The sequence below is a fragment of the Oncorhynchus mykiss genome, chromosome 23 (assembly GCF_057628025.1).
Source record: "Oncorhynchus mykiss isolate SJ-2025 chromosome 23, ASM5762802v1, whole genome shotgun sequence".
NCBI classification, from domain to species: domain Eukaryota; kingdom Metazoa; phylum Chordata; class Actinopteri; order Salmoniformes; family Salmonidae; genus Oncorhynchus; species Oncorhynchus mykiss.
In genome coordinates, this window is record NC_143044.1 from 22202966 (window position 1) to 22227322 (window position 24357).

At 43.8% G+C, this 24357-nt stretch overlaps 1 protein-coding gene across 2 annotated transcripts in view; it reads left to right on the forward strand.

The window, feature by feature from the left end:
* Positions 1-2502: 2502 nt before the first annotated feature.
* The window catches only part of LOC110502586 (equilibrative nucleoside transporter 1), a 65529-nt gene continuing 43674 nt past the window's right edge, over positions 2503-24357 (forward strand). The window contains exon 1 of one of the 2 annotated variants that reach the window (XM_021580731.3): positions 2503-2693. The gene's annotated coding sequence lies outside the window, so the exon portion shown is untranslated. The remainder of the gene's footprint in view (positions 2694-24357) is intronic. The other variant, XM_036960179.2, reaches the window with a different exon arrangement.

Sequence of the window (24357 nt, forward strand, 5' to 3'; positions counted from 1 at the left end):
TTCACAACCTCCCATACACAACAGAATTACTTGTTGAATGAGGCAGACATGAGGTCTGGATTATAGAATACATATAAATGTTGTCATTCCTCCCAGTCAGACGTCACCCCTCCCCTAGTCAAGTCTCAAACCTGCACTGGTCAAGTGTCACTCCTCCTCTTCAACCCTCACCCCTGCATTGGTCAGGTATCACCCATTTGCCTCACCTCTCTCACCCGTGCATCAGTCAATCTCACCAATAGGGTGAGGATTAAGGAGGAAGGGTGAGACATGACTAGGGAGTGGTGTTCTGGGGAGGAAGGTCTGACAAGGAGAAATGACCAAGTTCCTCATATGTATTCTAGACTCGATTGACTCATCATCCAATTCTTATGTGAATGGAAACAAAAACATTTTAAACTTTTTTCAAAACCATAAAGTTATCAAAGAAATGGGATTTACTTGCAATCCACAATAAAACATTTATTTAAAGAGGATTTCACAAGTGCTTCTACATTCTTGTCACAATGCATAGTAGGGTAAGGTAGTTCAAAAACTTCAGTCCACATAGGCCTACTCAAACAAAACAACTGTTGCTTGATGGAGAAGTTCATGTGGTATTTACACATCAGCTCAGTAGCAAGACAAAACTAGTTATCTCCTCTGGAATTCCTTGCCCTTGACTGCATGAGCCTGCATTAATTTATAATGCATAAACAATATAATTAGAGGAGGTCACACCTGCTACCCTAGATGTCACTACTGTTAGGGTTGGCTGAGTGACTGCTATTAAAACAGGACAACGTGACGCTGTCGCAGTTGCTTAGATATTCTTGATGGACTAGCATAGTTGTATAGGAGAGGGAAATAAACAAGGCCCACCAAAATAGCCCCTCAAGTGGATCTTTATGTCAGACTTTTGTGAGTTTCCCCCAGTGTCAGTGTGTTATGTGGCTTCCTATTTGGGAGGTACTGAGTCATGTCAGTAATGGAGAGTGAAATGAACAAGGAGGAAAATTTAAACATCCATTATGCTACATTAAATGCAGTACCAGTCACATATGGAATCATGTAGAAACCAAAAAGTGTTAAACAAATCAAATTAAAGTGTATATTTGAGATCCTTCAAAGCAGCCACCCTGTTCCTTGATGGCAGCTTTGCACACTCTTGGCATTCTCTCAACCAGCTTCACCTGGAATACTTTTCCAACAGTCTTGAAGGAGTTCCGACATATGCTTAGCACTTGTTGGCTGCTTTTCCTTCCCTCTGTGGTCCAACTCAACCCAAACCATCTCAATTTGGTTGAGGTCGGGTGATTATGGAGGCCAGGTTACCTGATGCAGCACTCCATCAGCCTGTTGTACATACTGCCAAATTCTCTAAAACGATGTTGGAGGCGGCTTATGGTAGAGAAATTAACATTCAATTCTCTGGCAACAGCTCTGGTTGACATTCCTGCAGTCAGCATGCCAATTGCATGCTCCCTCAACTTGAGACATGGCATTGTGTTGTGTGACAAAACTGCACATTTTAGAGTGGCCTTTTATTGTCCCCCAGCACAAGGTGCACCTGTGTAATGATGATGCTGTTTAATCAACTTCTTGTTATGCCACACCTGTCAGGTGGATGGATTATCTTGGCAAAGGATAAATGCCCACTAACAGGTATATAAACAAATGTGTAACATTTCTGGGATATTTTATTTCAGCTCATCAAACATTGGACCAACACTTTACATGTTGCGTTTATATATTTGTTCAGTGTATATATTTATTCCGTGGAATTACCAATATACCTTTTACATGTAAATGCCCTATTCACTTCTATACATTTTTCGGCCTGGTACCAGATTACGAGTCCCTTGACACTTGTGGGGGTTTTAGAGCAAAACAGAGAACATCATCGTGTTCGTGAGTGTCATCTTTTCAGAAAGGGGTCATGTGTGTAGCCAAAACCGTTCGGATGATGCAGAAGTTATCATGAGAATACCGGATTTTCGGGATGTCTTCTGGTCTGAAACACCGCTGAAGCTATGCGGAAACAGAAATGATCTCAATCTTAAACAGATGGATTTAGATTGTGATTTAAATATATATAAGCAGAGCATGGGGGGGGGGGGGGGGGGGGGGGGGGGGGCTCAAGCGGAGAAATGAGTAAAACAAACACAAAAGTGTTGATTTAATGTTTTTTTTAATGCCCAGCTCATGTGCCCCTTGATGAGGCCTACGGCAATTGCATATTCTGTCTAATGCTAAATCCGCCAGTGTCCACAGGGACGTTTGCTTCAAACATTGAGTTTGCTCTGGCTTTGTTTTCCCGTTATTAGGATGCTTATCATCAGAATGGATAGTGTTCAATACCACATCTGTGTAGGCTAACGTTCCATTGGAAGCCAATAAACTTCAGTACATGTTATTATGATGCAAATTCTTATAGTAGGTAGGCAAAATTATTTAAATCCTGGATTTGTAAAAATCCCTATTTCTGGTGGAATTTGGAACATCCGGGTCCCCTGCTTATTTGCATGTGCCCGCGCCGCCACCACCATACCGCTTTAGGAATGAATGCAGACCCAGTTTGCAAGTTTTTTTGGGACAAATGACTCGAGTCGACAACTGGAGCAAGTCTGTTGGGTCAAAAGAATAACACCCACCAACTTTATGTGGCGAAAATTGAGCGCGTTTGACTGTTATAACATCCCACCACATTTCATGTAAGTAAATCGTTTTACTCACATAACGAACTCTGAAACTGCACATGCCAAAAGCTCTTAAGAGTCTAATTGGGGAGAGGATATGAGTAGAATCCGAATGATGTAGCCAAGCGTTTGTCAGAGAAACTTCTAATAATTTGGATGCACAGTTTTTGGGATTAAATTATTTTAACAAACGAATTTACCAAACACAATGCATGTAAACTGCGCGGATTAGCCTAGATCACAAATAGCAAATGTTTATAGCTAAAATTCTAATGGTAACTACAATGCACTGCGCTACCTCGAAATGACATGCGAATGCACCGTTACCTTAGTAAGCATTAGTAAACCTATAATTTAGGATTTCACGTGTGTGTGTGTGTGTGTGAGAGAGAGAGCGAGAGACAGGAATCATGTTTGGTTAGCTGTAGGATATTGTATTATTTTAAACAAAACTTTGCATAGAGGCCACACAACCCAATGACACATTCCCATACTGTGTGTGTGTGTGGGGGGGGGGGGGGGGGGGATCTTTACAGTGGGAGAACGAGAGTTAACAAAATATCCCCTATAGAATACATGACATAGTAACACGACCATATAATCAGTATTATGTCTCTACTGCCATTAATTCCAATTGGACTGGTGTGGATTTCTCCCTGGCCAACATGGCTGCCATTTCCACCCCATTCTGGAACTTTGAGGGTTTATGACATGTCCTCTCTAGTAATTTAATAGGATCTCCATGAGCATGACTGTAGACATTTCCTATTGACTCAAACCTCTCCATCTTTTATAATGTGCTTCTCTCTGATAAGCATTTGCTCAAAGTAATCTGTAGTGAGATAGCATTCTCAGCTGTATGTTATATCAGCAGTCCTGGGGATCAGGATGCTGCCATTTCTAAATGTTCAGCTGCAACATCCTAAATAACACAAAGTACCTCACTGCCTTTAATTTAATGTAACTATATTTAATCTAAATTGTAATCTACGTAATCCCCAAAATAAATTATTTATTATGAGAGGACCATAAACAATAGCTAGTAATGCTTCATACTCTAGTTATAAATTGCTGAGGTGTAGTCACTTTTGAGGACACAAGCTCAAGTACACAGTACAAATATTATATATTTTAAATGATGTCCAGGGCTTTTGGAAAGTATTCAGACCCCCTGACTTTTTCCACATTTTGTTACGTTACAGCCTTATTCTAAAATTGATTAAATAAATACAAATATTCAGCAATCTACACACAATACCCCATAATGACAAAGTGAAAACAGTTTTTGTTGAAACTTTAGCAAATATAGTCAAAATAATACACAGAAATTCCTTATTTACATAAGTATTCAGACCCTTTGCTATGAGACTCGAAATTGAGCTCAGGTGCATCCTGTTTCCAGTGATCATCCTTGAGATGTTTCTACAACTTGATTGGAGTCGACCTGTGGTAAATTCAATTGACTGGTCATGATTTGGAAAGGCACACACCTGTTTATATAAGGTTGCACAGTTGACAGTGCATGTCAGAGCAAACACCAAGCCATGAGATTGAAGGAATTTTCCATAGAGCTCCGAAACCAGATTGTGTCGAGGCACAGATCTGGGGAATGGTACCAAAATATTTTGGCAGCATTGAAGGTCCTCAAGAACACAATGGCTACAGGTTCACCTTCTAACAGGACAACAACCCTAAGCACACAGCCAAGATAACGCAGGAGTGGCATCGGGACAAACTCCCCAAATGCAGGTGTGCCAAGCTTGTAGCGTCATACCCAAGAAGACCCAAAGCTTGAGGTTGTTTTTCAGATAGAAAATGCACAGACTGCCAGGGCTCAGCCTGGTTTTAATGTATGCAGTTTATTACCATCTGATATTTATTGTCTTTGTGGGCTAGATTTTGTGATATTTAGATATTGCATCAATCAATCAATTGCAAATCAACTGCAAATCAATTGCAGTTATTCGTCATATTCCTTGAAAACGGAAAGGGATAGAATTGACTGAAAAACAATTGGTTCAATAAGCCCTCAGACGAGGGTACGGGTGTCATAGGTTTTAATTAAGTCGGATATTTTCAGGTTTGAATTACAGTCTTGACCTCTCGCCGACCAGGTGCCTTTGGTATCAGCTTGTTATGTAGGCACATTCCATGGTCTAGCTGTGCAGTAATCAGCTAAGGGACTACCCTACTGAGCAAGCTGCCAACTTCTGACTGCTTCACAAAATCATCCCTTTATCACAGCCACACTGCCAGGGAGGGTCTGCTGAGGTATTTGAGTGTTTGCCTAAGGGTGGTTAAAACTCACTATCCTCTTACGTATGCTGTGGTGGACAGCCAAGATATTCACGGTTGAGAAACAATGTTCTTTCAAAATTCCTGAGTAATGGCATTTTTTTCACCCTGTGTCCCACCTGGCACTGCAGACCCTCTTACTCAGATAGTGGATGGAGAGAAAAGTCAGGAAATACAATGCATTTGGAAAGTATTCAGACCCCTTGACTTTTCCACATTTTGTTACGTTACAGCATTATTATAAAATGTATTAAATTGTTTTTCCCATCAATCTACACACAATACCCAATAATGACAAAGCAAAAGCGGGTTTGTAAAAAAATAAATAATAATAATATTTACATTATTATTCAGACCCTTTACTCAATACTTTGTTGAAGCAGCTTTGGCAGCAATTACAGCCTTGAGTGCTCTTGAGTATGACGCTACAAGCTTGGTACACCTGCATTTGGGGAGTTTATCCCATTCTTCTCTGCATATCTTCTCAAGCTCTGTCAGGTTGGATGGGGAGTGTCGCTGCACAGCTATTTTCAGGTCTCTTCAGAGATGTTCAATCGGGTTCAAGTCTGGGCTTTGGCTCGGCCACTCAAGGACATTCAGGAACTTGTCCACAAAATGTGGAAAAAGTCAAGGGTTCTGAATATTTTCCGAATGCACTGTAAGCTCCAGTCGAATCCTTAAGCATCTTAGGGTGGTGAAATAATTAACTAAGTCGCCACCTCTATTCAACAAAAATAGGTGTAATGTACCATGTATGAGAACACATGAAAATGTCACTGCCGCTTGACTATTCAAATAAAACTTTATTTGGGGTCAATGTAAATAGTCTGGTGGCCATTTGATTAGTTGTTCAGCAGTCTTATGGCTTGGGGGTAGAAGCTGTTAAGGAGCCTTTTGGGTGCTCCGGGTACCGCTTGCTGTGCGGTAGCAGCGAAAACAGTCTATGACTTGGGTGACAGGAGTCTTTGACAATTTGATGGTCTTTCCTCTGACACCGCCTGTTATATAGGTCCTGGACGGCAGGAAGCTTGGCCTCAGTGATGTACTGGGCCGTACTCACTACCCTCTGTTAGAGGTCGACCGATTCATCGGAATGGCCGATTAATCAGGGCCGATTTCAAGTTTTCATAACAATCGGAAATCTGTATTTTTGGGCTGCGATTTGACAATTTTTATTTTATTTTTATACCTTTATTTAACTAGGGAAGTCAGTTAAGAACACATTCTTTATTTCAATGACTGCCTAGGAACGGTGGGTTAACTGCCTCTTTCAGGGGCAGAACAACAGATTTTCACCTTGTCAGCTCGGGGGATCCAATCTTGCAACCTTACAGTTAACTAGTCCAAAGCAAATAACGACCTGCCTCTCTCTCGTTGCACTCCACAAGGAGACTGCCTGTTACGCAAATGCAGTAAGCCAAGGTAAGTTGCTAGCTAGCATTAAACTTATCTTATAAAAAAACAATCAATCATAATCACTACTTAACTACACATGGTTGATGATAAAACTAGATATTATCTAGCGTGTCCTGCGTTGCATATAATCTGACTGAGCATACAAGTATCTGACTGAGCGGTGGTAGGCAGAAGCAGGCGCGTAAACATGAATTCAAACAGCACATTCGTGCATTTTGCCAGCAGCTCTTCCTTGTGCGTCAAGCATTGCGCTGTTTATGGCTTCAAGCCTATCAACTCCCGAGATGAGGCTGGTGTAACCGAAGTGAAATGGCTAGCTAGTTAGCGCGCGCTAATAGCGTTTCAAACGTCACTCGCTCTGAGCCTTCTAGTAGTTGTTCCCCTTGCTCTGCATGGGTAATGCTGCTTCGATGGTGGCTGTTGTCGTTGTGTTGCTGGTTCGAGCCCAGGGAGGAGCGAGGAGAAGGACGAAATGAATACTGTTACACTGGCAATACTAAAGTGCCTATAAGAACATCTAATAGTCAAAGGTTAATGAAATACAAATGGTATAGAGGGAAATAGTCCTATAATTCCTATAATAACTACAACCTAAAACTTCTTACCTGGGAATATTGAAGACTCATGTTAAAAGGAACCACCAGCTTTCATATGTTCTCATGTTTTGAGCAAGGAACTGAAACGTTAGCTTTCTTACATGGCACATATTTTACATGAAACATATTGCACTTTTACTTTATTCTCCAACACTTTGTTTTTGCATTATTTAAACCAAATTGAACATGTTTCATTATTTACTTGAGGCTAAATTGATTTTATTGATGTATTATATTAAGTTAAAATAAGTGTTCATTCAATATTGTTGTAATTGTCATTATTACAAATAAATGTAAAAAAATCGGTATCGGCTTTTTTGGTCCTCCAATTATCGGTATCGGCGTTGAAAAATCATAATCGGTCGACCTCTACCCTCTGTAGTGCCTTGCGGTTGGAGGCTGAGCAGTTACCATACCAGGCGGTGATGCAACCGGTCAGGATGCTCTCGATGGTGCAGCTGGAGAACATTTTGAGGATTTGGGGACACATACCAAATCTTTTCAGTCTCCTGAGGTGGAAAGGGTTTTGTCGTGTCATCTTCAAGACTGTCTTGGTGTGTTTGGATCATGATAGTTTGTTGGTGATGTGGACACCAAGGAACTTGAAGCTCTCGACCCGCTCCACTACAGCCCTGTCTATGTTAATGGGGGTCTATTCGGCCCGGCTTTTCCTGTAGGCCACGGTCAGCTCCTGTGTCTTGCTCACATTGAGTTACCACGTTGGTGGTGTAGTTATTTTCCTCTGCTGAGCACAATGTTTTGCTTGCTTAATATGGACCACACCTTTGTCATTTCACCCAGTTTCAGGAAAATAAGTGAATGTAGAAGTTTTGAGTTTGTGCAATACAATCTTGGCATGGTCATATAAACTCAGCAGATGCTTTCTGTATTGATACCATGTGTGTTTGAGTGACATTATGTTACATTGCCAAAATGTTTCTCTTCCTTATGATTTTTCTCTGAAATGAAAATGGATGTGTTGTGGACATTTTTACACAGGGACACTCGAAGTCAGTCTTAAATGAATCATTGTTTATTGTCAGCATGCTGGAGAGGTTCCAACAAACTTGATGCACCATATTGAAGATCTGTCAGTTCTCTTATATACTGCAGACAAGTCATAATTGCATAATTTAGCTTATTCATAATAAATCAATCATTAACGTTTGCTTAATTCATGTGACCGACCAATACTGGATCATGCATGTGACAGACCAATACCTCACGAGAGTTCTTCTCTCTAAGTTGAGACCTTGAAAATGAGATATGACTTTCTCTACACAAGGTTCTGGGCATACTGCCAAATTGTAGACACTGATAGTGAGGATTCGTCACTTGCTTGATCAGTCACTTGCTTGAACACAGAAATTGGTAAATAGAAAAGCACCAACATAAAATGTTCCATCACAGATGGCACTCCCTTCAGCAAAATATTTTTTACCTAAACCTTCCCTGGATGCTTGAAAAAAAGCAAGTGACCCTCCCCTAAACCCAAAATAATAATTTCTAACATAAGGTGGATAGCAGAGAACATGACTAGATATGCCATTTTAGAAACTGTTCTTCGTCTTGTAAGCATCAAATCCAATCACATTTTATTGGTCACATACACATGGTTAGCAGATGTTATTGCGAGTGTAGCAAAATGCTTGTGCTTCCTGTTCCGACAGTGCAGCAAATTCATAACAAGTAATATCTAACAATATCTAACAAAAGGAGAGGATTGTGGACTACAGGAAAAAGAGGACCGAGCACGCCCCCCTTCTCATCGACGGGGCTGCAGTGGAGCAGGTTGAGAGCTTCAAGTTCCTTGGTGTCCACATCACCAACAAACTAACATGGTCCAAGCACACCAAGACAGTCGTGAAGAGGGCACGACAAAACATATTCCTCCTCAGGAGACTGAAAAGATTTGACATGGGTCCTCAGATCCTCAAAAGGTTCTACAGCTGCACCATCAAGAGCATCCTGCCTGGTATGGCAACTGCTCGGCTTCCGACCGCAAGGCACTACAGAGGCTAGTGCGAACGGCCCAGTACATCAGAGGCCAAGCTTCCTGCCATCCAGGACCTCCATATCAGCCGGGGTCAGAGGAAGGCCCTAAAAATTGTCAAAGACTCCAGCCACCCTAGTCGTAGACTGTTCGCTCTGCTACTGCACAGCAAGCGCCAAGTCTAGGTCTAAGAGGCTTCTAAACAGCTTCTACCCCCAACAGCTTCTCTCTGATACTTCACGGCAAGTGGTACCAGAGCGACAAATCTAGGTCCAAGAGGCTTCTAAACAGCTTTTTCCCCCAAGCCATAAGACTCCTGAACAGCTAATCAAAGGGCGACCCAGACTCCTCTTTTACGCTGCTGCTACTCTCTGTTTATAATCTATGCATAGTCAAATCAAATCAAATTTTATTTGTCACATACACATGGTTAGCAGATGTTAATGCTAGTGTAGCGAGTGTAGCGAAATGCTTCTGCTAGTGTAGCGAAATGCTTCTGCTTGCCTATGCTTCAGCATAGGCAAGATGCAGTAGATGGTATTGAGTACAGTATATACATATGAGATGAGTAATGTAGGGTATGTAAACATATAAAAGTGGCATTGTTTAAAGTGGCTAGTGATACATACATGTATTACATCAAGATGGCAAGATGCAGTAGATGGTATAGAGTACAGTATATACATACAAGATGAGTAATGTAGGGTATGTAAACATTATATTAAGTGGCATTGTTTAAAGTGGCTAGTGATACATTTTTCATCAATTTTATACATTATTAAAGTGGCTGGAGTTGAGTCAGTATGTTGGCAGCAGCCACTCAATGTTAGGGGTGGCTGTTTAACAGTCTGATGGCCTTGAGATAGAAGCTGTTTTTCAGTCTCTCGGTCCCTGCTTTGATGCACCTGTACTGACCTCGCCTTCTGGATGATAGCGGGGTGAACAGGCAGTGGCTCGGGATGTTTTTGTCCTTTGATCTTTATGGTCTTCCTGTGACATCAGGTGCTGTAGGTGTCCTGGAGCAGTTACCGTACCAGGCGGTGATACAGCCCGACAGGATGGTCTCGATTGTGCATCTGTAAAAGTTTGTGAGCGCTTTTGGTGACAAGCCAAATTTCTTCAGCCTCCTGAGGTTGAAGAGGTGCTGTTGCGCCTTCTTCACCACACTGTCTGTGTGGGTGGACCATTTCAGTTTGTCAGTGATATATACACAGAGGAACCTTCTCTAGTGCTGTTCTGTCAATGTGGATAGGTGGGTACTCCCTCTGCTGTTTCCTGAAGTCCACGATCATCTCCTTTGTTTTGTTGACGTTGAGCGAGAGGTTATTTTCCTGACATCACACTCCGAGAGCCCTCACCTCCTCCCTGTAGTCTTAATCAAGCCTACTACTGTTGTGTCTGCAAACTTGATGATTGAGTTGGAGGGGTGCATGGCCACACAGTCATGGGTGAATAGGGAGTACAGGTGGGGGCTGAGCACGCACCCTTGTGGGGCCCCAGTGTTGAGGATCAGAAAAGTGGAGATGTTGTTTCCTACCCTCACCACCTGGGGACGGCCCATCAGGAGCGCAGGAAGATTGATAGTGGTTTCACAGACCACCGTGGAAAGAGTAGGGGTGGAAATATCTCCTTTATAGTGAAGGAATTGAATTAATCTATCATTGTATTTGCAGATACGAGAAAAAAGGGCCTTTTTAGAAATAATTTATAAACATACGTCATTTTACATATTAGCAGAATATTTTTTAATACCCCACAAATTACTGAAATTACAGGCAGAGGGATGAACACATTTTATCATATTTGTCCAATGCCAAATCAGTGTGCCTTGTTTGCAAATAATTAGGAATCTGACATTAGGAATCTGAGCGTGGTACTTTCAAATGTTTGGCCTACCTTTCCACCCCGGACAGAGTAGGCCTAGCGACACAGAAAAATGTAAGCTTTAACTGCTGGCTACTCTTCTTCTGTGGCTTAACCCAACGAGAGAAGGTCACAAGTGTTTCCCTAAAAGCTGTCTGGGTTTAAACATACAGTGGGCAAAAAAGTATTTAGTCAGCCACCAATTGTGGAAGTTCTCCCACTTAAAAAGATGAGAGAGGCCTGTAATTTTCATCATAGGTACACTTCAACTAGGAGAAAAGAAATCCAGAAAATCACATTGTAGGATTTTTAATGAATTTATTTGCAAATTATGGTGGAAAATAAGTATTTGGTCACCTACAAACAAGCAAGATTTCTGGCTCTCACAGACCTGTAACTTCTTATTTAAGAGGCACCTCTGTCCTCCACTCGTTACCTGTATTAATGGCACCTGTTTGAACTTGTTATCAGTATAAAAGACACCTGTCCACAACCTCAAACAGTCACACTCCAAACTCCACTATGGCCAATACCAAAGAGCTGTCAAAGGACACCAGAAACAAAATTGTAGACCTGCACCAGGCTGGGAAGACTGAATCTGCAATAGGTAAGCAGCTTGGTTTGAAGAAATCAACTGTTGGAGCAATTATTAGGAAATGGAAGACATACAAGACCACTGATAATCTCCCTCGATCTAGGGCTCCACGCAAGATCTCACCTCGTGGGGTCAAAATGATCACAAGAACGGTGAGCAAAAATCCCAGAACTTCACGGGGGGACCTAGTGAATGACCTGCAGAGAGCTGGGACCAAAGTAACAAAGCCTACCATCAGTAACACACTACGCCGCCAGGGACTCAAATCCTGCAGTGCCAGACGTGTCCCCCTGCGTAAGCCAGTACATCTGAAGTTTGCTAGAGAGCATTTGGATGATCCAGAAGAAGATTGGGAGAATGTCATATGGTCAGATGAAATCAAAATATAACTTTTTTTGTAAAAACTCAACTCGTCGTGTTTGGAGGACAAAGAATGCTAAGTTGCATCCAAAGAACACCATACCTACTGTGAAGCATGGGGGTGGAAACATCATGCTTTGGGGCTGTTTTTCTGCAAAGGGACCAGGATGACTGATCCGTGTAAAGGAAAGAATGAATGGGGCCATGTATCGTGAGATTTTGAGTGAAAACCTCCTTCCATCAACAAGGGCAGTGAAGATGAAATGTGGCTGGGTCTTTCAGCATGACAATGATCCCAAACACACCGCAACAAAGGAGTGGCTTCGTATGAAGCATTTCAAGGTCCTGGAGGGGCCTAGCCAGTCTCCAGATCTCAACCCCATAGAAAATCTTTGGAGGGAGTTGAAAGTCCCTGTTGCCCAGCAACAGCCCCAAAACATCACTGCTCTAGAGGAGATCTGCATGGAGGAATGGGCCAAAATACCAGCAAGTGCATGAAAACCTTGTGAAGACTTACAGAAAACGTGTGACCTCTGTCATTGCCAACAAAGGGTATATAACAAAGTATTGAGAAACTTTTGATATTGACCAAATACTTATTTTCCACCATAATTTGCAAATAAATTCATAAAAAATCCTACAATGTGATTTTCTGGAAAAAAAAATCTCATTTTGTCTGTCATAGTTGAAGTGTACCTATGATGAAAATTACAGGCCTCTCATCTTTTTAAGTGGGAGAACTTGCACAATTGGTGGCGGACTAAATACTTTTTTGCCCCACAGCATAATAAACAACTGATAGGCTAATATTGTCGCTCAGACTATTCTTGATTTAATCTTGTCTTTACATATACAAAATAATATACAGTTGAAGTCGGAAGTTTAAATACACCTTAGCCAAATACATTTAAACTCAGTTTTTCACAATTTCTGACATTTAATCCTAGTAAAAATTCCCTGTTTTAGGTCAGTTTGGATCACCACTTTATTTTAAGAATGTTTTAATGTCAGAATAATAGTAGAGAGAATGATTTATTTCAGCTTTTATTTCTTTCATCACATTCCCAGTGGGTCAGAAATTTACATACACTCAATTAGTATTTGGTTGCTTTGCTTTTAAATTGTTTAACTTGGGTCAAACATTTCGGGTAGCCTTCCACAAGCTTCCCAAAATAAGTTGGGTGAATTTTGGCCCATTCCTCCTGACAGAGCTGGTGTAAATGAGTCAGATTAGGCTTCCTTGCTTGCACACGCTTTTTTAGTTCTGCCCACAAATCTTCTATAGGATTGAGGTCAGGGCTTTGTGATGGCCACTCCAATACCTTGACTTTGTTGTCCTTAAGCCATTTTGACACAACTTTGGAAGTATGCTTGAGGTCATTGTCCATTCGGAAGACCCATTTGCGACCAATTTTAACTTACTGACGTCTTGAGATGTTGCTTCAATATATCCATATCATTTTCCTGCCTCATGATGCCATCTATTTTGTGAAGTGCACCAGACCCTCCTGCAGCTAAGCACCCCCACAACATGATGCTGCCACCTCCGTGCTTCACGGTTGGAATGGTGTTCTTCGGCTTGCAAGCATCCCCCTTTTTCCTCCAAACATAACTATGGTCATTATGGCCAAACAGGTCTATTTTTGTTTCATCTCTAGGAGACAGAACGCATCTCCTTCCTGAGCAGTATGATGGCTGCGTGGTCCCATGGTTTTAAACTTGCGTACTATTGTTTGTACAGATGAACGTGGTACCTTCAGGCATTTGGAAATTGCTCCCAAGGATGAACCAGACTCTTGTGGTGGTTTATTTTGAAGTCTTGGCTGATTTCTTTTTGATTTTCCCATGATATCAAGCAAAGAGGCACTGAGTTTGAAGGTAGCCCTTGAAATACATCCACAAGTGCAACTACAATTGACTCAAATTATGTCAATTAGCCTATCAGAAGCTTCTAAAGCCATGACATCATTTTCTGGAATTTTCCAAGCTGTTTAAAGGCACAGTCAACTTAGTGTATGTAAACTTCTGACCCACTGGAATTGTGATACAGTGAATAATAAGTCATAATCTGTCCGTAAACAATTGTTGGAAAAAATACTTGTCATGCACAAAGTAGATGTCCTAACTGACTTGCCAAGCTATAGTTTGTTAACAAGAAATTTGTGGAGTGGTTGAAAAAGGAGTTCTAATGACTCCAACCTAACTGTATGTAAACTTCCGACTTCAAGTGTATGTGAAAACTAACTAGGCCACTCAGGAACATTAAATGTTGTCTTGGTAAGCAACTCCAGTGTATATTTGGCAATGTGTTTTAGGTTATTGTCCTGCTGAAAGGTGAATTTGTCTCCCAGTGTCTGTTGGAAAGCAGACTGAACCAGGTTTTCCTCTAGGATTTTGCATGTGCAAAATTAGCTCTATTACTCTTCTTTTTATAAAAAGTAACTCCCTTGTTCTTGCCGGCAAGCATACCCATAACATGATGCAGCCACCACCATGATTGAACATATGAATAGTGGTACTCAGGGATGTGTTGGGTATAATGATTCACCATCCAAAGTGTAATAATAATATTCCATAAAAAGAAAATCTGCTGTTTCCAGCTACAATAGTAATTTACAAAATTAACAATGTCTACACTGTATTTCTGATCAATTTGATATTTTAATGGACAAAAAAAGGTGCTTTTCCTTCAAAAACAAGGACATTTCTAAGTGACCCCAAACTTTTGAATAGTAGTGTGTGTTCCGAAACCATTGCGTTTGTCACGGTTTTCTGTAATGGAAGGAGAGTCGGACCAAAATGCGGCGTGTAGATTGCGATCCATGTTTAATAAACAAACGTAAAACACGAATCGATACAAACACTACAAAACAAAGAACATAATGAACGTAACGAAAACCGAAACAGCCCTATCTGGTGAACAACACAGAGACAGGAACAATCACCCACAAACACACAGTGAAACCCAGGCTACCTAAATATGGTTCCCAATCAGAGACAATGACTAACACCTGCCTCTGATTGAGAACCATATCAGGCCAGACATAGAAATAGACAAACTAGACAATGAAACATAGAATGCCCACTCAGCTCACACCCTGACCAACCAAAACATAGAAATATACAAAGTAAACTATGGTCAGGGTGTGACAGCGTTGCTATAACTGTCAAATATTTGGGCATGTGGCGGCGGTGTGTAAAGGCAAAAGGAGATGGCCGAAGTGTGGAGATGGGGTCCAGTTAAAGTGCTGTAACTGTGGGGGTGCCCATAGTGTAGCGTATGGGGGTTGTTCAGTGATCTCATGACTCTCCTGGTCGAGGATCCATGGCCTCAGATTAACTTGGCAAATGGCTGACAGCCAGACCCCTTTCCCAGAGGAGAGAAGACGGGTGGCTGGGCCGGTTTTATGACACCTCACGCCAATCGTAAATCTTATGCAGCAGAAAACCCTCTCCTGCTCTTCAGTACCAACCAAAGAATGCCTTTGTCCTCCAGAAAACTTTTGCTGCCAAAACTATTACGTCCCAAAAAGTTAATATTGGAACAATATTTTTAAGGTAGAAATGTAAAGAATGGTCAGTGGTGATCTAAAGAATAATCATGTCATATTGCTTTTCATTTTGTGATGTTATTAACTGTACTGTATGAACCATATACTGTAACTTAGGAAGGAAACCCCCTTTGGCTGTTAAATTTACATCCAATATGATGTTAATACAATATGAAGAACGATTAAACTATTTTTGTTAGCAATGTGATTTTAGTTTTCTAACGGGACCATTGTTTTCATGTCCCTTGCACATTAACTGAGACAGGAACAACAGAGACAGGAACAACAGAGACAGGAACAATCACCCACAAACACAGTGAAACCCAGGCTACCTAAATATGGTTCCCAATCAGAGACAATGACTAACACCTGCCTCTGATTGAGAACCATATCAGGCCAGACATAGAAATAGACAAACTAGACAATGAAACAGAATGCCCACTCAGCTCACACCCTGACCAACCAAAACATAGAAATATACAAAGTAAACTATGGTCAGGGTGTGACAGTACACCCCCCCCCCCGCCAAGGTGTGGACTCCGGCCGCAAAACCTGAACCAATAGGGGAGGGTCTGGGTGGGCATCTGTCCGCGGTGGCGGCTCTGGTGCTGGACGTGGCCCCCACTTCACCTTAGTCTTCCCCCACCTTGTCCTCTTCCGTGGCCTCCTCACCATGGCATCTCTTCTCAATGGACAGAGGTGCGGCAGCTCGGGACAGAGGGGCGGAAGCTCTGGACAGAGGGGAAGCCCTGGACAGAGGGGCAGCTGCTCGGGACAGAGGGGCGGCTGCTCCTGGCTGACTGGCGGCCCCTGGCTGACTGGCAGATCTGGAAGAGTCTGGTTGACTGGCAGATCTGGAAGAGTCTGGTTGACTGGCAGATCTGGAAGAGTCTGGTTGACTGGCAGATCTGGAAGAGTCTGGTTGACTGGCAGATCTGGAAGAGTCTGGTTGACTGGCTGCTCCATGCTGACTGGCAGCTCTGGCTGCTCCATGCAGACTGGCTGCTCTGGCTGCTCCATGCTGACTGGCGGCTCTGGCTGCTCCATGCTGACTGGCGGCTCTGGCTGCTCCATGCTGACTGGCGGCTCTGGCTGCTCCATGCTGACTGGCGGCTCTGGCTGCTCCATGCTGACTGGCGGCTCTGGCTGCTCCATGCTGACTGGCGGCTCTGGCTGCTCCATGCTGACTGGCGGCTCTGGCTGCTCCATGCAGACTGGCTGCTCTGGCTGCTCCATGCTGACTGGCGGCTCTGGCTGCTCCATGCTGACTGGCGGCTCTGGCTGCTCCATGCTGACTGGCGGCTCTGGCTGCTCCATGCTGACTGGCGGCTCTGGCTGCTCCATGCTGACTGGCGGCTCTGGCTGCTCCATGCTGACTGGCGGCTCTGGCTGCTCCATGCTGACTGGCGGCTCTGGCTGCTCCATGCTGACTGGCGGCTCTGGCTGCTCCATGCTGACTGGCGGCTCTGGCTGCTCCATGCTGACTGGCGGCTCTGGCTGCTCCATGCTGACTGGCGGCCCTGGCTGCTCCGTGCTGACTGGCGGCCCTGGCTGCTCCATGCTGACTGGCGGCTCTGGCTGCTCCATGCAGACTGGCAGCTCTGGCGGCTCCATGCAGACTGGCAGCTCTGGCGGCTCCATGCAGACTGGCAGCTCTGGCGGCTCCTTGCAGACTGGCAGCTTTGGCGGCATCCTGCAGACTGGCAGCTCTGGCGGCTCCTTGCAGACTGGCAGCTCCTTGCAGACTGGCAGCTCCTTGCAGACTGGCAGCTCTATGCAGACTGGCAGCTCCTTGCAGACTGGCAGCTCTATGCACACTGGCAGCTCTATGCACACTGGCAGCTCTATGCAGACTGACGGCTCCTTGCAGACTGGCAGTTCTGAACAGGCGGGAGACTCCGGCAGCGCTGTAGAGGAGGAAGGCTCTAACAGCGCTAGACAGGCGGGAGACTCCGACAGCGCTGGAGAGGAGGAAGGCTCTGGCAGCGCTGGACAGGCGAGGCGCACTGTAGGCCTGATGCATGGTGCTGGCACTGGTGGTACATGGCCGAGGACACGCACAGGAAGCCTGGTGCGGGGACCTGCTACCGGAGGGCTGGGGTGTGGAGGTGGTACTAGAAAGACCGGACAGTGCAGGCGCACTGGAGCTCTTGAGCACCGAGCTTGCCCAACCTTACCTGGTTGAATGCTCACGGTCGCCCTGCCAGTGCGGCGAGGTGGAATAGCCCGCACTGGGCTATGCAGGCGAACCGGAGACACCGAGCGCAAGGCTGGTGCCATGTAAGCCGGCCCAAGGAGACGCACTGGGGACCAGATGCGTAGAGCCGGCTTCATGGCACTTGGCTCGACGCTCACTCTAGCCCGGCCGATACGCGGAGCTGGAATGTACCGCACTGGGCTATGCACCCGCACTGGAGACACCGTGCGCACCACAGCATAACACGGTGCCTGCCCGGTCTCTCTAGCCCCCCGGTAAGCACAGGGAGTTTGCCCAGGTCTCCTACCTGGCGTAGCCATCATCCCTGTGAGCCCCCCCCCCCCCAAGACATTTTTGGGGCTGACTCTCAGGCTTCCATCCGCGTCGCCGCGCTGCCTCCTCATACCAGCGCCTCTCAGCTCTCGCCGCCTCCAGTTCTTCCTTGGGGCGGCGATATTCTCCAGGCTGATCCCAGGGTCCTTCTCCGAATAATTCCTCCTCCCATGTCCATTCCTCCTTTTGTTGCTCCTTGGGGCGGCTACATTCCCCTGGTTTAGCCCAGGGTCCTCACCCGTCGAGGATTTCCTCCCAAGTCCAGAAATTCTTGTCACGCTGCTCCTGCTGCTGCCTTTGCTGTCTCCCGTTACCACACCGCTTGGTCCTGTTGTGGTGGGTGATTCTGTCACGGTTTTCTGTAATGGAAGGAGAGTCGGACCAAAATGCGGCGTGTAGATTGCGATCCATGTTTAATAAACAAACGTAAAACACGAATCGATACAAACGCTACAAAACAAAGAACATAATGAACGTAACGAAAACCGAAACAGCCCTATCTGGTGAACAACACAGAGACAGGAACAATCACCCACAAACACACAGTGAAACCCAGGCTACCTAAATATGGTTCCCAATCAGAGACAATGACTAACACCTGCCTCTGATTGAGAACCATATCAGGCCAGACATAGAAATAGACAAACTAGACAATGAAACATAGAATGCCCACTCAGCTCACACCCTGACCAACCAAAACATAGAAATATACAAAGTAAACTATGGTCAGGGTGTGACAGCGTTGCTATTACTGTCAAATATTTGGGCATGTGGCGGCGGTGTGTAAAGGCAAAAGGAGATGGCCGAAGTGTGGAGATGGGGTCCAGTTAAAGTGCTGTAACTGTGGGGGTGCCCATAGTGTAGCGTATGGGGGTTGTTCAGTGATCTCATGACTCTCCTGGTCGAGGATCCATGGCCTCAGATTAACTTGGCAAATGGCTGACAGCCAGACCCCTTTCCCAGAGGAGAGAAGACGGGTGGCTGGGCCGGTTTTATGACACCTCACGCCAATCGTAAATCTTATGCAGCAGAAAACCCTCTCCTGCTCTTCAGTACCAACCAAAGAATGCCTTTGTCCTCCAGAAAACTTTTGCTGCCAAAACTATTACGTCCCAAAAAGTTAATATTGGAACAATATTTTTAAGGTAGAAATGTAAAGAATGGTCAGTGGTGATCTAAAGAATAATCATGTCATATTGCTTTTCATTTTGTGATGTTATTAACTGTACTGTATGAACCATATACTGTAACTTAGGAAGGAAACCCCCTTTGGCTGTTAAATTTACATCCAATATGATGTTAATACAATATGAAGAACGATTAAACTATTTTTGTTAGCAATGTGATTTTAGTTTTCTAACGGGACCATTGTTTTCATGTCCCTTGCACATTAACTAAGCCACACCCCAAATGAGGTCAGAAGAGCGTGTCAGTGTAATGGAACCGCCATTTTCGACCAGAGCTTAAAAAGACTCGCTAAGAATGAACATATTCAGACCAGCAGACGTGAAGCTGTGACTACACGTAGAAAATGTTGGAAACTCTGAAACTCAACACGAGGTGAAGAAAAACTCACGAGACCTGTGAAGGGATTTAGAACGTTGACTAACTACACGAGGAGGGAAGGAAAAAAATCCCATCGAAGACAATCGCTGAGTATCTGTTCTATTTGAACACTCCACTACAAGACCATAACTAAGAAGAAGGACATTGTGACCTTTGGTGGACAACCAGAGCCTTACACCCATCGAGCCATTCCCCAAAGTAGTTTCAACAGAGAGACAACAGATAGACATCTAAGTAAATACATTGCATTTCTTACCCAAGTGGGCGGTGGTTCATGTGCAAGGTATATGGTTACTGTGAGCGTCTTTACCAAATGTACGATAAATGTCCCTTTCTCCCTATCTATTTTCCCCCCCTTTTCATCTCTGTGTAATAAGCCGTTTTATCTTGTCAGTCCACTAGGGACTTTTGTCTCATGTAAGTGTGTAAGTGTATTCTGTGTTATTATTTAGTTAGTTAGTAAATAAATAATTAAATCAATTTGTGTAGAACTGAATAATCAGAAAAGGCTGGGGTTCTTGCGGATTCAAGTGGTCTGCGATGTTCAGAATGAGACATATGAGGTAATGATTAATAAGTTATCGCTATATAACACACATACATACATATTTTACAGTTGAATTCAGGAGATGGTAACTCTATAAACAACTTCTACTGTGGTGCCCCAAATCCTAATGACTTAATTGTTACATGATTAATTTAAATTGGGTAAACAATTAAACATAGTTAGTTGATTCAATAAATAAATCAGATTAATGTAAGTCAGTGATGAAAAGACAGGTGGAAGTGCAGCAGGTAAGGAGTGAGCGTAACATCTCGTATGCAGGGAAGGTATTTAACGCATTAACAAATCTGGGCACCTAGAAGAGCAGGTATTCCAGGACAGATTGAGATGCAGGTTGGGTGTGATGGAGGGAGCAGAATGGTGGCGAACACAAGACTGGTAGAAGACATGAGGAAGGTTGTTACATTTGTGACACCAACAATCAATTACACAGAAAAATTACAACCGAGGACTAAGAAGATTAAGACCATAGTGGAGCAGGCAGTGCGGTATCTTGGGCTCACAGGACTGACATGGAAAAATGTACAGGATGACCACAATAAGACTGAGAATCAGTCCAGCCAGGAATCATGTATTGGTTAATTTGCCTTTTTTATGGTGTTAATCCTTCAATGGAATGCCAGAGGTTTGATGGCTAATGGGCAAGAGTTCAAACGGTTTCTTGAGGAGTTACCAGCCAAACCTGGTGTGATATGTCTCCAGGAGACATGGCTAAAACCTACTCTAGATTTTGTATTACAAGGTTATGAAGCAGTCCGTAGAGATAGGGTGGCAGGAGGAGGAGGTGGTGCTACCTTTATAAAGTGGGGGATCCCATATAGGTGTGTGGGAGAGGGAGTATGTAGTGGTAGAGGTGTGGTTGGTAGGGGGGAATATAGTAATAGGGAATTTTTACAACCCGTGTAAGAGAATGGAGTTGCTGGCCCTTGGGAATGTAGAAGGTCAAGATAGGAGACTAGTAATGTGGTGTAGGGATTTTAATCCCCATAGTATGCTCTTGGGAGGGTTATGGACTGATGTAAATGGAACTGTGTTGGAGGAACAACTAGGTGAGAAAGGGCTTGTGAGTCTTAATGAAGGCGGGGGGACCAGGATTGACCCAGTAACTGAAAATTAATCTGCTCTGGATCTTATTTTGATCTCAAGATCTCAAGTGCAAGGCATGTGATTCCTATGGGTACAGGGGGGAGAAAGAGTAATGCAGTCCTCCGGTGGAGTGTAGAGGTGCCGTGAAGAATAAGAACATTCAGAATGTTGAAACGGTCCCATAATTACCAGCACCTGGTTCAGAATAAACAAGCACAAGCAGTAGTAAGGAGGATCACAAGGACAGCTGAGTATTGTAGCCGGTTCTGTGGAAACATAGGCAGGACCACTCCTGTGGGAGGGGGATGATTAGGAGGATGATTTGGATCTCCCTGTGCTGAAAAGTGGGGAGATTGTTGCAATGAGAGATATGGAGAAGGCAGAGATGTTAGCCCAGGCCTTTGTGAAGGTGCACAGCTCAAATAATCTGACAGAAGAGAGGCAGCTTGGGAGAGAGAGGGTCAGAGGAGAACATCCGGGAGTCCTTGATCAGAGAATGATGGTGGGGGATACATTGAGATAAAAAGAGCATCAGCTAAAGCTGGGGTAACATCTCCTGGGAAGGATGAGATATGTTACATCATGATGGTTAATCTCAGTGACACAGCAATGGGGAAAGTATTGGACCTTTACAATAAGGTGTGGCAGGAAGGGAAACTGCCTGGAAGTTGGATGCAGGTGGTAGTGGTGCCGATATGGAAACCTGGGAAAGACCCTACTAGTCCTTTAAGCTATAGGCCGATAGCGTTGACATCTCACGTATGTACATTAATGGAAAGAATGATAATGGAAAGGCAGACTTACTTTCTGGAGAGAAGAGGACTAATGTCACCAGATCAAAGTGGGTTCAGGAAAGGCAAGGATCCTGTACTGTGCCTTGAGTCAGTCATACGGAAGGCATAGGCAAATAAGGAGGTGGTGGTAGCCATTTTGATGTGATGTGGAAGGAAGGCCTACTTATCAAGCTGGATAACATGGGGGTTGGAGGAAGGGTTTTTAACCAGATAAATTATTTTATTTTTGGGCGATCAATACAAGTGAGGGTGGGGAGCTCTATCAGAAAGCTATGAGGTGGATAATGGTACCCCCCAGGGAAGTGTCATTAGTCCTTAGTTGTTCTCCATTATGATTGACGATGTATTCTCTCAGGTGAGACCTGATAGGTCATTATTTGCGGATGATGGAGCGCTGTGGAAGAGAGGGAGAAATATTACCCATAGAGCAAGAAGAGTTCAAGAAGCGATTAGTGAAGTAGAGCAGTGGTTCCTCAGGTGGGGCTTCAAGTTTTCAGTTTTCTAGAAGGAAGGTTGTGGAGGAAATATACTTGAAGTTGTATGGAAGGAATCTGGAGATAGTGGGAGGATTTAGGTTCCTGTGGGTCTGGTTTGACACTCGAATGACATGGGCGGAGCATATTAACAGAGTTGTTCTCAAAGGAAAGAAAATATTAAATGTGACGCGTTGCTTGTCAGGAATGGAGTGGGGGGCAGATAGAATGGTGTTGAAGTTATATATATAGTGCTGTTGAGGTCATCAATGGATTCTGGAAGTATAGCATATGGATCAGCAGCTCAGACATCTTTACAAAAGCTTGATGTTATCCAGGCCCAAGTCCTAAGAATATGTTGTGGAGCACTCAGGACCTCCCCGGTGGCAGCAATGCAGGTAGGGTTGGGAGAGATGCCGTTAAGGTTAAGAAGACAACAGCTAGCCATTACATATTGGGTAAATCTACAAGGACATAAGGTTACACATCCTACAAAAAAGGTGCACCTAGAGTGCTGGGATCATAAACAATATCTGAATACAAGCTTTGGGTGGATAGGCAATTGCATGGCGAGAGAGATGGGGTTGTTTGGGAGGAAGTTTAGCCCCTCTGTAGATCTTCCTGCTATCCCACATTGGTTTCTCCCTCAACCAGTGATAGATCTAGGGTTGCTTGAGAGGGTAAGGGATGTTGAGGAAGGAGTAGATTCAGTTGTAAGTGAACATTTAAGAACACAATACTATGCTTTCTTGAATATATTAACAGAAACAAACAGGGAGAACAGGAGCAGCGTTTAGTGTTCCTGAGTTTAAGGTGGCAGTTACAAAAAGAGAAACAGATAATTTGCCTGTTTACAGAATGGAGTTGTTGGCAGCTGTGCAGCACTGATGAGCTTAAATTCATGTGTCTCAGACCAGACAGGATGTACAGTATTGTATGAGTTTTTGCAGTGTTTGTATAGGGTGAAACAGATGGGGGTATTTGTGATATTCCTCTGGGTACCAGTTCATGTGACAGTAGAGGGGAATGAGGAAGTGGATATTATTGCCAAGCAGGCTCTTAAACATCCTAATGTTGAGATGGAATTGTCAATCAGTAAAGCAGAAGCCAAGGGATCAATAAGAACAGTGGTTAAAAATAAGTGGCAAGTTTTGTGGAACAGGGAGAGTAAAGGAAGACACTTGTATAAGATCCAGGAAAAGGTGGGGGCGGGGAGGTCCTCAGACTGAGAGAGAAGGGAGGAATGTGTAGTCCCAAGGCTGAGACTGGGACACACAAGGCTATATAGTACATTGAAAGTGGTGGGGAAACATTCGACTGGGAGGTGTGATTGTCAGGAGGAGATGGAGACATTGGAACATGTTCTATTTCAGTGGCAGAAATATGTGAGAGAAAGGGAGCTCCCTGCCCCCACCTTTTCCTGGATCTTATACAAGTGTCTTCCTTTACTCTCCCTGTTCCACAACTCTTGCCACTTATTTTTAACCACTGTTCTTTGTTATTAGATTTGAGGAGTAATGGGGTTGAAGAGCCAGGATGAAGTGAACTGCTGGGGAAATCTTCATGGGATGTAGTATTTAATTATGTATTTTGTTTCCTTAGGGAGACGAGATTATTGGGTAGAATTTATACCTTCACTGTCTCTGGTCCACACTCCAGTCCAGTGGCAGTAATGGTTGCCAACCGCCATACAAAATTCACAGAAGAAGAAGCAGTTAAGATCTGTGTAAGACCAGAACAGAGATGGGGGCTGTTCAGATTTACTAACCAAGCATATGGTGATGCAATTTCGTCAGTGTCATAGGGCAGCCCTAGTGATGACTTCTTTCCGAAGCTCCATTCCTGTGCCAGGTATGTCACATAGAGACCATGTTCATTTTGGCACTCTTTTTTAGTCTTAGTCATTTTGGCAAAAATATCATTAAGTCTTAGTCACATTTTAGTCATTCAAATAATGATTTAGTCTAGTCATTGTCAAAATGACGAAAACAGTGGG